This window comes from Vombatus ursinus, unplaced genomic scaffold, assembly GCF_900497805.2.
Source record: "Vombatus ursinus unplaced genomic scaffold, bare-nosed wombat genome assembly UNPS02014798.1, whole genome shotgun sequence".
Taxonomy (NCBI): Eukaryota; Metazoa; Chordata; class Mammalia; order Diprotodontia; family Vombatidae; genus Vombatus; species Vombatus ursinus.
The window spans coordinates 71,280,016-71,297,218 of NW_020954576.1; the positions used below are offsets into that span (position 1 = coordinate 71,280,016).

At 37.1% G+C, this 17,203-nt stretch overlaps 1 protein-coding gene across 1 annotated transcript in view; it reads right to left on the reverse strand.

Annotated features, from left to right (window-relative positions):
- LOC114049867 (regulator of G-protein signaling 7-like) overlaps positions 1-17,203 on the reverse strand; it is a 633,475-nt gene that overhangs the window by 102,909 nt on the left and 513,363 nt on the right. The window lies entirely within an intron of this gene.

Below are 17,203 nucleotides of genomic sequence, written 5' to 3' on the forward strand. Positions count from 1 at the left end.
CTCAAGGCCACATGTGGCCCTCTAGGTCCTCAAGTGTGGCCCTTTGACTGAATCCAATGATGCACTTGAGGACCTCAAGGCCGCAGGTTCCCCACCTCTGGTTTAGCGGATAGAGAACTAGCCTCAAAACCAAGACAACTTCAGTAGCACAATATCAGTGTGATCCTGGACAAATCACTTAACATCTAAGTGCTCTAAGACACTCCCTAAGACTATAAGTTACAGAGGAGGTACCAACCTACCTTGATATACTATGTTTCTTTTCCTATATCAATGAAATCACAGATGCAGTCCCTATTCCTTTGTGCACCTATGTATATACACATTACATACATATATAAATATGCATTTTGAATGTATCATATATAGCTAACAACTATGGAAATAGCTATTATCAATTTCTAAATGTATTTGTCAATTTAAAACATTCTGCTTAAATGAAGTCTCTTCTTTGGGTACTGTCATCCCTAACAGTTTTCTGTAAGAGAAAGATTAAATTACATTATTTTAAATTTCTTCAGTAGTTCCAATACCCCAAATCACTTCTTTTTTTGAGAATGCTAGCTCTCAGAAAAGCATTTCCATGAGTTACTAAATGACTAGTCTTCATAACAGGACTAAAAACAGGACCTTAATTAAGGAATTTGGTAATAACTGATGCCTAGTTTTTCTTCCCTCTTCACATTTGTGAAAAGAGGTGTTTTTCATAAAAATATTTACTAAGAATGGGGCACTGTTTCCCTCATTCCTTATCTCTGTATTTTTTTTAAATTTAATAGTCATCTTTGAATGTTTCAATATTCATTTAGGCTGATAACACATTTTGAGCCAAAGCCAACTCACCAGAGTTAGCAGGGCTTATTGCTTCCAGCTTAAGTACTATAACTCTGGCTTTCCTCATTTCAACTGAATTTTGTTTGGGCAACCCTGAGCATCAGTATAGATGAGGATAAAACCCATTTCTAACTCTTCCATAGTCAGATTTCTGTAGGTGATGCTGAAATGACAGATGGTTAATGATGCTGACATGATAAAGTGCAGTGATCCTGTACAGCATAGATACAATAAATGTTTGTTGTATTTGCATTGCTACAGACAGACCAAGAGTTTACAGAAACATTGTACTGATGAATCAAAGTATCCTTTGCATATGATTTAGCCAGCCTTTTAAGAGCAATGTTGTGGTTATTGGCAGCAAGGGAAGATGAAGTCTGTAGAAGTATTGCCAAAAGCATTAGCCTTCTTCAATGGTGTTAGAAGGAGAGAGTGCCTTTTTCTTCCCTAAACTCTATTAATCACTCATTCTGCTACAGATGTTTCACATGATAATATCAATACCCTTCTAGTTCTTTCAAGTAGTTTTCTCATTCTATTGAGGGCTTTGTCAAATATGTGCAGGCGAAGTGTATATTTTGGTCTCATCATCAGTGGCGAGTCTTTCTTCCATTTCAACTCAGCATTTGACATTTCACATGACAGTGAACACAACCTTGGCAAGCACACATCCTCCTATTTAATTCCTGGACTGAGTGAGACTTCATAATAATAACAGCTAGCATTTATATAGTGTTTTAAGATTTGAAAAGACCTTTACAGATATTATCTCAATTTATCCTCCCAATAATGCTATGAGGTAGGTGTTATTGTTTTCCCGTTTTAAAGATGGAGAAACTGAGGCAGGCTGAGATTGAGAGATTTGCTCAGGGTCATACAGCTCATAAGTGTCTGAGGTCAGACTTGAATCCAGGTTTTCCTGACTACAGCTCCAATATGCCACATAGCTGCCAAAATAATTTAAATTACTTTCAAAAGAAAATGATCAATATTATATCTTTAAAGGAATCTTGTATGATTTTGACATATTTATGGTAACACTTCATTGGAGGAGATCCTTTAAATCTGTATTTTGCTATATTAATTTAAAATGAAAAACAAACCCCCCCAAAAGCTCAATGGGCTATTGTATTATCTGGATGTTTCAGCCCATTGTGTTACTGTAAAGATGCTGTTTGGGAGAGAATTTCATTTGCCTTTTCCTGTTCATGTATATATCAAGTATGGATGCTTTGAGATTGTTCTCACAAAAAAACTTTGTAGAGAAAAGAAGTAGGTATATGTGCCAGTATTTGTTGTTATTTAATCACGTTATTTTATAGTGAAAATTTCCTTGATTTTCTCAAGCTTTTGCTATCTTTTTCTCTTCAGATATCACAAGAATTGATCTCTCACTACCCTTAACATTGTGTCATTTCTAGCACACATCTCCTTTGTATATAATTTGTCTAGTTCATCTATTTCTGTCACACTTGTTTTCCTTGGTACCATTTCTACTTCTTCACTTAGCAAAATACCCAATTGTGATGTTAGAGTCCAAATACGATTACAGAAACCAATGAAGAGAATAATTTGTTAGCGTCCCACTTTTCATGGTTATCGTTCTCCCAGTTTTATCCTTAAATGTCCTCAGAATGATATGGTTTAATTGGTCACTTGAGCAACTTTCTGTAAACTTTATTTTTTTCTCTATTGCTTGCTATTGTTCTAAGACTTCTGTTACCTCTTATAATCTGTCACCATTCTATATAATGAGGATTCCCAACATATTCTATTTTAAAATGGTATTTCTGTTGCTTTTATCCTCTCTTCTCTTGGCAAGAGATCAGGTATTTGCTGGTCTTCAGGCTTTTTTCTTTCCTTTATTCTGGTCATTGATTTATATTAGTTAAGCTTCACTTGGAAATGGCAAAAGTATATGTTACTGTCTGTTATTTTATCCATCCTCCCCATAGTTGTCAAAATAGTCTTGCCTGCTGAAAAACAAAACAAAAATAAAACAAAAAACTGTTGGTGGCTTCTATTGTTTATATGATTAAGTAGAAGCTCTTCATCTCTGCATTTAAAATTTTCTGTAATCTGGCTCTAATCTACCTGCCCAGATTTTTCATGTTGCTCTTTCTCAAGAGTTTGATATTCTGGCCAAACTGGTCTATTTGCTGTTTCTCAAATTCAGTATTCTCTCTCTGTGAATTCACACGGAAAAGTCTGGAATGAATCTTATCTCTCCTCATCAGAGCTCCTTGGAATTTTTATCTTGCTTCATGGCTCCTTCCACGTGTGACCTCTTCCACAAAATCTCATCTAACCTCTCCAATTGTAGGTTCTTTCTATATCTTCTTATTGCCTTGTACTCACTTGCCTGTATATATACTGTATCTACTGATTAGATTAAAAACTCCTTGAGGGGAGGATCCATTTTCATCTGTGTCTTTATATTTATGGTCCCTCATGTAGTGCTTTGTTTACACACACTATTCTGGGTGTTCCATATATGTTGGTTGAATCAAATTGATAACTGTATAAAAAAACCCATGGATCTGTAGGAAATATGTCCCTAATTATATTTCATCTCTTGTTTACTGTTGGATTTGTTGTTGGCATAATGTGGTCAAGTCCTGACCTTGTGTCATCATTTAATACCTTTCATTTTAGAGCTGTTACCACAAAGTCCACCTGATATAATGGAGCAAACAGACCAGAGATGGAATAAATATCTGACAACAGTGTTTACTCTATTTTCACCTGAGAGTATTTCATGCAATAAGGTCAAAGTGAAACAGACTACCTGACTATGCAGACTTAGAACTCCTAGTAACTTGGTTTGGTTTTAAATACATGACTCCACATTCCTATTTTACAATTTCCTCTTAATCCAAGTGTAGGGCCTCTTGACTAGCCAAGATTGAAAACAAAAAAACAAAGGAGAGGAAGTGGTTCTTTATATTTTTTTCCTAGCGACCTCTCATTCTTGAAAAACCTCAGACAAAAGTTCTGCTCTGGGGTCTATGGTGGCTGCCATGCCAAGATATGTTTTATGCATCCAGTTTTCTAGCCCTTTGGCTACAGAGATTGTTTGTACATGTGCAGGCCCCTTGAAGCTGCAGCTTCATAAAAGACAAACTACAGCTTTGTAAACATTTACTTGGATAATTTTTGCTTCCCTGCCTGGAGTATTGCCTTTAATCAAGTTTCCAACACCTGGCTCCTGAAATTCTATTTTCAGATTCTGCACAGATCAGCTCTTATCTGTCTCTCCTCCTTCATCATCAGTCTTGACTTGATGATTTTATCCAGATACGTAAAACTTCTCTTGCAGCTTCCACATCCAGCTTTAGGGAAGCTGATTCTGAACTGTTAGGTGATATAACAAGGGTAGGAAGCTCAGGGGTTCCTTACACTAGGCCTGTGCCTGCAGGGAAAGTTGACCCTTTGCCCTCCATTCTACAGGCTCTCTAAAGTGATTGTCATCCTGTAAGTTTAGAAAGGGTTAAGCAAAAAGCAAGGTCTCTCCACACACAAATTTTAACATTCAAAGAAGGATTAAGTGATAAAAGCTTCCAGTATTCCCACTAGTTGATTTGATAATGGCATAAAGAAGGGAATAAGCAAAGGCCAGTCTAGTAGGCATGAACTCAGCTTCAGTGGGAACACTGTGGATTGCAAACTGCCTCTCAAACCTGGGACTTTTGTTATAGCAGGTTCACTAAGTGTACGGGATCTTACCACTCTCGATCAGTAGGAAGGCATCAGCAATCAGCAGGTTGTAAAAGTGCATTTTTAAGTGGGAAATAAAGAAAACCTCACTTTCAGGAAATTTTAGGAAGGACACTGACATGATGCACATGCAGAAAATAATGATGATGATGATGATATTGATAATAGTAACTAGCATTTTAAGGTTGACTAATGCTTTTCATATGTTATTCCATCTGATCCAGAGACAATGCCATGCAAGGATCATTTGCAGGAACTCAGAGTGCTTTGCCTCCATAAGAGAAAACTCTGGGGGATATGATAACTATTGAAGTATTTAAAGGGTCATCCTATGGAAGAGGCAGTTAGGTAGTACAATAGTGCCCAGACTGGAGTCCGGAAGACTCATCTTCCTGAGTTCCAATCTGTCCTCAGACACTTGCTAGCTGTGGAAACCTGGGCAAGCCACTTAACCATTTTTTTGCCTCAGTTTCTTCACCTTTAAAATGAACTGGAGAAGGAAATGGCAAACCTCTCCAGTATCTTTGCTAAGAAAACTCCAAATGGCATCATTAAGAGTAGGACACAACTGAAAAATGACTGATCAACAACCTATGGAAAAAAGGGATTAGATTGTTCTGACTGAATCCAGAGAGCATGGATGGAAATTTCAGAGGCACATTTCTGTTCCATGTAGGGAAGAATTACTGATAGTTAGAGTTGTTAAAAATGTAATAGGATGAATGAAGAAGTAGTGAATTCTCCAACACTGGAGCTTTTGGAGCAATGGCTACAAGGTCACTTTTGGGAGCTGGTAGAGAGAGAATTTGTATTTATATAGGGATTATACTAGGTGGCCTCTGAAATTCTCCATCCATCCAGAATGTCTGGGATAAACAGCTTTCTTAATTTAGGTGGCTGGTAGATTGGGAAGAAGAAAAAATGAATACTTATTAATTTAAACATAACATGAAGAATGAAAAGAAATTGAGGGAGGGAAAATAAATAGCAATACGCAATTGGAGATACAGGCTTAGAGCTTAGAAGAGAAACTAAAGTTAGATATAGATATAGATATAAAGACATTTTTATATCTAGATAGTAGTAGTTAGGTGTTGCAATGGATATAGCACTGGGCCTGGAGTCAGAAAGACCAGAATTCGAATTTGACCTCAGCCATTCACCAGCTGTGTGATGTTGGGCAACTCACTTAACCCCTGCCTGCATAAAACTGGAGAAAGAAATGGCAAACCATTCCAGTATCTTTGCAAGAAAACTTCACGGACAGTTGGTCCACAGGGTCATGAAGAATCAGACACAACTGAATGACTGAACAATAATATCTAGATAGGTGAGTGGATGGATAGTTAAAGAGATAGATAGATGGATGGATGGATGGATCTGTTGGTCATCTGTTTGGAAATGATAATTGAACCTTTAAGATATGATGAAATCAACAAGAGAGGGTGTATATAAGGAAAAGATGGTCCAGGATAGAACCTTAGGGTACACTCAATTACAAAGAAGGAGCTATTGGACAGGTAGGAGAAGAACCAGAATGGAAAAAGCCTAGTAAGGAGAGGGTATCCAAGAGGAGAGGATGATCAGAGGTACCAAGAGCAACAGAGAGAGCTAAAAGGATAAGGATGGAGAAGAGGCTATTTGATATGGTGGCTGGAGATCATAGGTACCTTTGTACAAAGCAATTTCATTTGAGTTGAAGTTAGAAACCAGATTGCAAAGAGTTAAGAAGAGAGTGTGAGAAGATGTTGAGGTTCTGACTGTGGATGGCTTTTCCTAGCATTTCTATGTTTTACTGGTTAAATTTGCAAAGGTCCTCATGCATTTGATCAATTGATTTTTTTTCCACCCCAATTCAGCTGATTTAATTACAGAAGGTAAGAGGCAGGTAAAAGAGACAATCATATATTAAGGTCTTGAACAATGAGGAAGTGTCTATACTCTGTTACTCCTTAATAATGTATGAAGAAGTCTTTTTTTTTTTGTTTTCGGGAACTACTTTTATTTTATTTTTTGTTTTCAACATTTACTTCCACAAGATTTTGAGTTCCAAATTTTCACCCCATTTCACCCCTCACCCCACCCCAAGATGGCATGCATTCTGAATACCCCTTCCCCTAGTCTGCCTTCCCTTCTATCTCTCCTCACCTTCTCTTATCCCCTTCCCCTTCAATTTTCCTATAGGGGCAGGATGGATTTCTGTACCCACAGCTGAGGCAAGCAGAGGTTAAGTGACTTGTCTAGGGCCACACAACTAGTACAGCTAGGTCATAATTAGTGCAAATAATGAATCCTGCAATTTGAATATTCACTGCATATTTCCATTGGACTAGAAACAATTATCAATTATAACTTCAAATAATGAGAACTCAGATATGTGTGACTGCCTCATGGAATTCATTATTCTCACCAATCAGGACCTAGTGAAGTATCTGAGATTGGATTTGGACTTTTGTCTCCCTGACTCCAGGTCCGGTATTCTATTTACCACCTACCTCCCCTGTGTTACTGCTGTTTTCCAGAAAGGGAAAGATGTCACCAGGAGTTAAATAAATGCGTAAGCCCTGTGAGTAAGCAAGTCCTAGACATGTGTTCTTCCTAGTCTCCTAAGAGCAGCAAAAACGTATTGTGTTTGGCTGCTATCAGGAGCCTACATTTGTTGCTGGAGGATACTTTAAAGGTCATTGCATTGTAACCTGGCTCATTTTATATACCATTCTTTGAAAAGTATTTCATGGTATAATGGCATTTACATTAGACTTAGAACTAGAAGGTCTGGTTTTAAATCCCAGATTTTAAAGCGATACCTCACTGCATGGTGGGTCATCCAAAAAGTAGAATGGGCTGCCTCAGGAGACCATGGGTTTCCAGTTCATTGGAGTTGTTTAGGCCAAGGTTGGATGACTATGCTATAGTTATGTTATAAGGGTATGCTTGTTCAGGCATTCATCGGGCTAGAGTCCTCTGAATACCTTCAATGCTGTGATTCCATCACAGCTGTGGGAAAGTCATAATTTCCTTGGGAGTTGTTTTTTTTTTCATCTTTAAAATAGTGGTTATACTCTGTGCACTGCTACTTTGCAGGATTATTGTGAGGAAAATATTTGTGTGCTCTATATAAGGTAAACTATTATTGTTATTTGCTATAAAATGAAATTCAGTAGAAGACAGGATTCTCTTCCACCCCCATTTAGCGAGGTTAATTAATGAAATACCAAAGCAGCAAAAGAACCCAGTACCAAATATCAAAAGAAGGTTTCAGTGCTAGATCATGGACCTGAAGGACAATAATATACCAAGGCACTCAGTGTACTAGCAAATATGCCTTTTCAATGACCTTTGATTTCTCAACCACTAAAAAAGAGGGATAAAAATGATTAGTGTATCCTTCATACAAAGTTTGCAATATTGACTGGCATTTTATACTGGCTATCTTTCAGGTACATTAAAATGTTAACATCTCTGAAGAGCTCAATTTACTAAATGTAACACCATGAAATGGATTTGGCCGGCCCTTTCCTACAGGTTCATTGGTGAATAAACTTCAGTTCAGTCACTTTAAGACCTGCCACCTTTCAGTGAGAGGGCATGTGTTTTTAAACACGTGTTTTTAAAACTTTGGGTTCCAAATTTTCTCCCTTCCTCCATCCCCACCCACCCTCATTGAAAAGGCAAGCAACTCAATATAGGCTATGCATGTGCAGTTATGCAAAACACTTCCATAGTAGACATGCAGTGAAAAACTAACTCTATTTCCCTTAATCCTATCCCGCCCCCCCCATTTATTCTATTCTTTCTTTTGACCCTGTCCCTCCTCAGAAGTATTTGCTTCTGATTACCGCCTTTCCCAAACTGCCCTCTTCTCTATCATCCCCCTACTCTCTTGTCCCCTTCCCCTCCTATTTTCCTGTAGGGTAAGACAGATTTCCATACCCAATTGAGTGTGTATATTATTTCCTCCTTAAGTCAAATCCTATGAGAATAAGATTCACTCATTCCCTCTCACCTTCCCCTGTTTCCCTTCACTGTAAGAGCCTTTTCTTTTCTGTTTTTTTGTGAGATAATTTACCCCATTCTACCTTTCCCTTTCTCTTTCTCCTAGTATAATCCTTTCTCACCCCTTAATTTTATTCTCCAGATAAGATCCTTTCATCTTCAACTCACCCTGTGCCCTCTATCTATCTATCCATATATATATAGATACATAGATATAGATATATAGATGTATAGATATACATCTATATATATATATATACACACATACATATAATTTTTCCCTCCAACTACCCTAATACTGACAAAAGTCTCATGAGTTACAAATAACATTTTTCCACACAGGAATGTAAACAGTTCAACCTTAATAAGCCTCTTATGATTTCTCTTTCCTGTTTACCTCTTCATGTTCCACTTGAGTCTTGTATTGGAAAGTCAAATTTTCTATTCAGCTCTGATCTTTTCATCAAGAATGCTTGAAAGTCCTCTATTTCACTGAATGACCATTTTTTCCCCTGAAGAATTATGCTCAGTTTTGCTGGGTAGGTGATTCTTGGTTGTAATCCTATCTCTTTTGCCCTCCAGAATATTATATTCCATGCCCTGCGATCCCTTAATGTAGAAGCTGCTAAATCATGTGTTATCCTGATTGTGTTTCCACAATACTTGAATTGTTTCTTTCTGGCTGCTTGTAATATTTTCTCCTTGACCTAGGAACTCTGGAATTTGGCTACAATATTCCTAGGAGTTTTCCTTTGGGGATCTCTTTCAGGAGCAGATGGGTGGATTCTTTCAATTTCTATTTTGCCCTCTGGTTCTAAAATATCAGGGCAGTTTTGCTGGATAATTTCTTGAAAGATGATGTCTAGGCTCTTTTTTTGATCATGGCTTTCAGATAGTCCAATAATTTTTAAATTCTCTCTCCTGGATCTATTTTCCAGGTCAGTTGTTTTTCCAATGAGATATTTCACATTGTTTTCTAATTTTTCATCCTTTTGGATTTGTTTTAGAGTGTCTTGATTTCTCATAAAGTCACTAGCTTCCAATTGCTCTATTCTAATTTTTAAGGAAGTATTTTCTTCAGTAATCTTTTGGACTTCCTTTTCCATTTGGCCAATTTTGCTTTTTAGGGCACTCTTCTCCTCATTGGCTTTTTGGACCTCTTTTGCCATTTGGGTTAGGCTATTTTTTAAGGTGTTATTTTCTTCAGTATTTTTGGGGTCTCCTTTAGCTAGCTGTTGACTTGTTTTTCATGATTTTCTTGCAAAACTCTTAGTTTTTCCTCTACTTCTCTTACTTGCTTCTCAAAATCCCTTTTGAGCTCTTCAAGGCCTGGGACTGATTCACATTCTTCTTGGAGGCTTTGGATGTAGGAGCTTCGGCTTCGTTGTCTTCTTTTGGTTGTATGTTTTAATCTTCTTTGTCACCAAATTAAGATAATATAGTCTGACTCTTTTTGCGCTACTTACTCATGATCCTGGCCAATTACTTGCGTTTTAAACTCTTTGTTAAAGTAAAAGTCTGCTTCCAATGTGAAGAGTGTACTGTCCCAAGCTTTGGGGGTTTGTACAGCTGTTTTCAGAGATACTTCTAGGGACCTGAAAATTTTCAGTTCTTCCAAGGTGCTATGATAAGGGGCGAGGTGTTTCCTCTCCACCTCCATAACAACCTCTACCACACCAGCGTTCCTCCTTGCCCCAGGACTGTCCCTCAGAACTGTGACCCAGATCCAAGCACAGGCAAAGCAAGAGATTCTTGCCTCAGTGCTGCAAAGAGATCCCTGTAATCCCCCTCTGATCAACCATTCAACTCCCTCTCAGTCTGTGGGCCAGAAAACTCAGAACTGCCATCTTGGCTCCGCCCCTGAAGAAGTCTTTCAATCAAGTTTGACAGAATTAGAGGGAGACTATCCATTGACTGGATCAGTTACACTTCTTGGTGAATCTTTAAAACACTCTCAAGGTAGTGAGTTGACAACTCTAAGGAATGGGAACTCTGTGAGTCCAGACAGCCTTGGTCATTGGGATTTGAGCTACAGAGAAAAATAGGGAGAGAGAAGAAGCCCCAGGCAGCTCAGCCCAGTGACTTACCCAGCTTAGGGGCAGCAATATGAGGACACCAGAAAAAGAAAAAGGACTTCAGGTCCTATAGTACCATATGGGTGATTTCCTGGTAACATTCATGACCTCCCTACTAGGTTCTGTGCCTCCCTACTAGTGTTCTCTAAGTGTGTGCCCACTTTCCTCATTGATGGGAAAGTTATGCTTTATGTTTGAGGGAGGAATGTTTTGTTACTCTTGTTCATGCTACTTGACTCTGTAAATGCCTCTGATTTTGGGGGAAAATATTTGGATGATTTGTCTTTGAGTGTGCCTTGGGAAATTTGTCCTCTGGTACCCACATTGAGTTCTGAGTAGAATAGACTCAAAACAAAATAGAACATATGTATGTTTTCAGTCTTGAAAGAAGTAATCCTCATGCCTTATTTCTTTTATATTTGGATCAAAAGCAACCATTATCCTCCATAATAAGTAATAGACTAAATGATGTGTACCCATTGACTTCAACCAAAAGTCTGAAAGAGAAACACAATTTTGAGTGTTCAAAGAACTGGGACCATGATTATACCACAGTCATGTAGTCACCTCTCTTTCTTAATGTACTTTATTTCCCATGATTTGCATTAAAAACACAAATCATAGTTGGATACGACAATGGAACTTTCTGTCATTCCAATATGGGAAAATATATTGTACTTAGATATGTACCAATTTATTGCTTGCTTATCTATATCCTGAGAATTACCATTCCTACTATATCTGTTTCCCTCTGTCAGAATATTTTTTTTATTTTGGCCCTTTCCCCCTCAAATAAGGTAGTTTTTTTTTCTTTGCTTTTAAAAGGTAGAATGACTTGTGGGAATTATGACAGCCTTAGAGTTAGGAGATAGGTTAAAATTCTGACTCATACACTAGTTGTTGTAACATGGATTTATATAATTTCAGGTTTCTTCATCTGTAAACAGGGATAGTAATATTTGAACTATGTACTTTATAAGATAATTCTGAGAAAGTACTTTACAAAAGCTATAATTATAAATTATTTATCAACATTGGGCAAGTGACCCATGAAGACATACTAACAGGGATGAACTGTGAATAAACTAGCCCAGAGTAGATAAATACAAATTCTTATGTGAAAACAAGAATGGTGCATTAACCTGTTCACATATTTAGGCATATCATCATCATTATCTTCGTCTTTATCATCAATATAACCAGAATTTACATAGCTCTTTAAAGGTTTGCAAATTGCTTTACATACCTCATCTTATTTAATCTTAACAACATCCCCATAGGATAGGTACTATTATTTCCATCTTACAGGCCAGGAAATGACTCACCCAGAGAAATAAGGAATTATCTAAGATAGGATTTAAACTCAGGTCTTCCTGACCCCCGACTTCCTGAAATCCAGTACTCTATCCACAGCTTCACATAGAGTATAATCACTGCATTGTCCCCTTACTCATTGAACTCTCAGAAAATAAGGTTTGATTCTGATATTCCTAGAACAAGAATAATAACATCTGAATTCATATTTCTCTTCATTTCATCAGTTTTCAGACAAAATTGGTCTATTTGTTGTTTCCTAGCAACATTTTGCACTCTTACCTTTTTGCTTTTGGCTAACATTTTGACTGTAGAAAAAGGACTGGACCTGTTATTACAGTGGTATGGGTTTCTTTAAGTGGAAGAAACTTTCTCTGCCAATGCTGGTTCGCATAGGATTGTTTTAGAAAGTTGTCTGAGGCCCTGAGGTGTGTGTGGCTTGTTCAGAGCCACATGGTCAGACATATGTATAAGAGGAGGGACTTGAACACCAGTCTACTGACTTTCAGGACAGCTCTCTCTTCATTTCCCCAGCTTCCTTTCTTGGTCTAATAATGACTCTTTCCTGATAGCCTAGCTTCAAGACCACCTCCTCCATGATTCCTTCCTTGATCCCACTGAAATAGCCATATCCCTTTGTATCTCTTCTACTACAGATTCTTTATAATGGGGTGTGTATATGTATGTGTGTAATCAGTGTGTATGTGTGCATGTATATACATATGTGTATATACATATACAAATAAATGTGTGTACATGTGGAGTCAGTGTATGTGTGTGTAAATACACATATACATGTATGTAGCCATTGCATATGCAAATACATTTTATGTATGTGGTTAGTGCATATACATACACATACACATATATGTGTAATCAGTGTATATATACGTATATGTATGTATGGTCAGTGTAAATGTATATGTGTATGTATAGTTGGTATATATGTGCATATGTAGCCAGTGTTTGCATATATAGGTATATATGTGTGGTTAGTGCATGTGTGTATATACATATATACACACATATGTTTATATGTAGTCAGTGTGTATATATACACATGTGTGTAGTCAGTGTGTTATATATAAGTATATGTAATCAGTGTGTGTATATACATATATATGTATGTATATAGTCCGTATGTGTGTGTGAGTGTGTGTAGGTCTTATTTCTCCTACAAGATTAGGTACTTTTTGAGGACTCAAATCATTTTTGTTCCTGTGTTTGTATCCACTGAGCCTAGCACAGTGCCTGGAATGTGGTAGGTACTGTATGAATAATGAATGACAAGGACAGTATCTTAGTCACCATTGCCATCTTCACAGTGCCTAAACCAGTGACTTGCATATAGTAAGAACAAGAGTATTTGCTGAATAAATAAAACCACTGGTTTGTCTATTTTCCTTGTTCATTCATTCAGCTTTCATTAAACGTGACTACTACATACAATGCACTTATAGATGGCATTAGTAGTAGATAAACAGATGAGATAATTTAAGCTGTAACCCCAAAGTTGAAGGCAGCTACTGGCCTGATCTTCAAAAGAAAGAGAGAGGGACAGAGCTGGAGCAGAGAGAGATGAATAAGCAATTCAGCTAACAAACAGATAAATAAATAGTTGGTTAAATAGATCAAGGAATAAAAGTGGTTTAAGCAAGGAAACAGTAGTAGTGAACTGCCACTGACTGAAAACTTTAAAACTCCTGCCTTGAAATTCTTGCACTTCAGGGGAACTGTTCCCTGAGGACACCAAGAGGCGGTGTTTATGCTTTTTGAAGGAGGAAAAAAAATAATTCCTAGTTGTTTGCTTGGCTCTGTTTTTGTTGATGTAGTAGATAGATGCATAAACTATGTCAATTTTTGATAACCAAAGGAACCCCTAAATCAGAAAGGAAACAGAACAGGGCAAAGTTCCATAGCAATTCTTAGGAGCTCAGTATTATGGTGCAAGGAATTTTTTTAAAAATTTAATTTAATTTAATTTATTTTTATTTTTTTATTTTATTTAGGCAATTGGGGTTAAGTGACTTGCCCAGGGTCACACAGCTAGTATGTGTCAAGTGTTTGGTCTGAGGCCACATTTGAACTCAGGTCCTGCTGACTTCAGGGCCAGTGCTGTATCCATTGCGCCACCTAGCTGCCCTGGTTCAAGGAATTAAGAGGCAAATTGGAACAAATATTTCTCACAAAAGCCCTTCTATCTCAACTTCTCAAGCTGTTATATTCAAGTGCAAAAAACTGTTCTTGATGCAACTACTTATTCTTCAACTTTAACAGAAAGATTCTGTGCAGTTTTGGTTCCAACAACAAGGTTCATACAACATACCTGCACCAAGCAATACATAACATGCCTTTGAGTCAACTCTTTAAGACAAATTCAGTTTGGGGAGAGAGGCAGCCACCCTGGGACAGCGTTTGCTTGACTAGGAGAAGACTATAGGAACCCAGTACAAGTAGAATATGAAGGTCAGGGCTGACCTGGGGAGAATCTAACCTTTTGGTGAAGCTTTAGGTGGGGTGTTGAAGGAAAGTTAATTGGGGAGACTACATGGAAGTTTAATATCTAGCAGCTTTCTCCTTTAGCTGATTAGTTCTGCTAAGTTTCTAAGATAATTTCTTTAGATCATACTGCTGAAAGAATGTAAATGTTGATAACAGCCTCTTTGTTTTGGTGTTCTTGGATAAAACCCCAGTTACCCTACCCTTTGTATGGCTCTTATTTGATGCATTTACAAACAACATAAACTTACAAGTCACATTTCAATTAAATCAATTACTTAAACTGCTGAGATGACAGAATAGATCCACTTAATTAATTTACATAAATTATTTATTTCATTTTTCACAAACATGCCTTTCTCTGTCTTTTAAAATAATGTTTTCATGTTTCTTTATTTCTTTTGAGGAATAGCAACTAAATGAATATTTGCTGCAATAAACAAAATTTTGTGCAAAATCTAGCAGCTTCTACTGATACACAGCAATGATTATAATATTCCACTGTATTATGGAAGCTCTAACTCTTCTTTTTTTAGTATATTTCAATGGCTGTTTAAAAGTATCTAGATAAAATTTAATTGAATAAGTAATGTATAATTTAATTTTAATGGATGGCCTTTTGTCTTCAGATTCCCTATACTCATCAAATCATAGGTCTGACCCCAAAACAAACAAAACCAAACCAAAATAGAACAGAACAAAACCAAAACCTTTTAAAAAATCTATTTCTTTAACCATATTACATAGAAAAGAGTTAACTTTCAAATTAATTTTCACATAATATTGTTACTTTTACCTCCCATACACCCATTTATACTCATCAGAAATATAAATTAAAATGGAAATGGAAAGATACAAGAAGGAAGAAAATGAAGCCAGCATTACAGTCTCATGGAGAATAATTTTCAAACAAATAACTAAATGTTACTCCCCTGCTTGTGAAACTTTCATAATTCCCTATTGCCTGTAAGATAAAAAATATACTCCTCTGTTGGGAATTTAAAGTCCTGCTCTATCTGGTTCCAATGCTGTCTTTCCAGATCAATTTTGCAGTACTCCCCATAAGCTGTCCATTTCAGCCAGACTAGGCTATTTAATGTTCCCTGTATGTTACATTCTATTTTCTGCCTTTAAGCCTTGGCACAGGGTATCCTCCAAGCCTGGAATGTTCTCCCTCTGTATCAACATTTCTTGGAATCTCTAGGTCCTTTCATGGTTCAGCTCAAATTCCTATATCAGATCTCTCATGATCCGCTTAGCTGTTAGTGCTCTCCTGCTCCTGAAATTACTTTAGATTCATTATGCTTTACTTTGTGTTTATTTATCAAAATAAATACAGTATCTCCCTCTTCTCTCAGCAGATTGCAAACTTCTTGAGGGCAGGGACTGTTTTATTTTTGTTTCTCTATTTCCAGAACCTAGCACAGTGCCTGGCAAATAGCAATTAATAAATGTTTAATTAATTCAAATCAGTAAGTATTGAGGACTTGCTATGTGCCAGGCATTGTGCTAGGTCCTGGGGACAAAAAGACAAAAATGAAAGATTCTTAGTCTCTAATTGGGGAGAAAATATATACGCAAATGGGTACATATAAGTGGGGCTAGGAAAGGACTCCTGGAGTAGATGGAACTTTAACTAAGTCTTAAAAGTGAAAGATATTCTAAGATGTGGAAGGTAGGAATAAGAACATTCCAAGCACAGGGGATAGCCAGTTCAAAGGCAGAGAGACAGGGGATAGATGTTAGTTTGTGAGAAACAGAAATTCAGTCCGTCTGGTTAAACCACATGTCATGGGAAATTAATAGACTACAAAGACAGGAAGGTGCCAGATTGTGAAGGAGTTTAAACACTAAGCCACGGAATTTATATTCATATTTGATCTCATAGGGAGCCTTTGGAGTTTATTGAATATGGAAATGACATGGATAGAGCTTTGGCATTTCTGTGGAGGACTGACTGGAGCAAGGAGAGACATAACACAGGAAGTCCAATTAGGAGATTAGTGCAACAGCCTATGAAATAAGTGATAAAGGACTAAATGATGGTGGCAGCTGTGTCAGTGGAAAGAAAATAAAAATAAGAAAATATAAATAAATAAATAGATAAATAAAAGAAAAAATCAAAACAACTCTGAGGTACCACATCATACCTATCAGATTGGCTAACATGACAAAAAAGGAAAATTATAAATGTTGGAGAAGATATGGGAAAACTAAAACACTAATGCATTATTGGTGGAGTTGTGAACTGATCCAACTATTCTGAACAACAATTTGGAACTATGTCAAAAGGCTATAAAACTGTGCGTACCCTTTGATCCAGTAATACCGCTACTAGGTCTATATCCCAAAGAAATCATAAAAAAGGAAAAGGACTCGTATATACAAAAAATATTTATAGCGTCTCTTTTTGTGGTGGCAAAGAATTAGAAATCGAGGGGATGCCCATCAATTGGGGAATGGCTGAACAAGTTGAGTTATACGAATGTAATGGAATACTGTTGTTCTATAAGAAATGATGAGCAGGCAGATTTCAGAAAAACCTGGGAAGACTTACATGAACTGGTGCTGAGTGAAGTGAGCAGAACCAAGGGAACACTGTACGCAGCAATAGCAACACTGTGCAATGACCAACTTTGATAAACTTAGGTCTTCTCAGCAATACAATGATTTAAGACAATTCCAAAAAACTCACGATGGAAAATGGTGTCTACATCCAGAGGAAGAACTAAGGAGTCTGAATGCAAATCAAAGCATACTATTTTCTC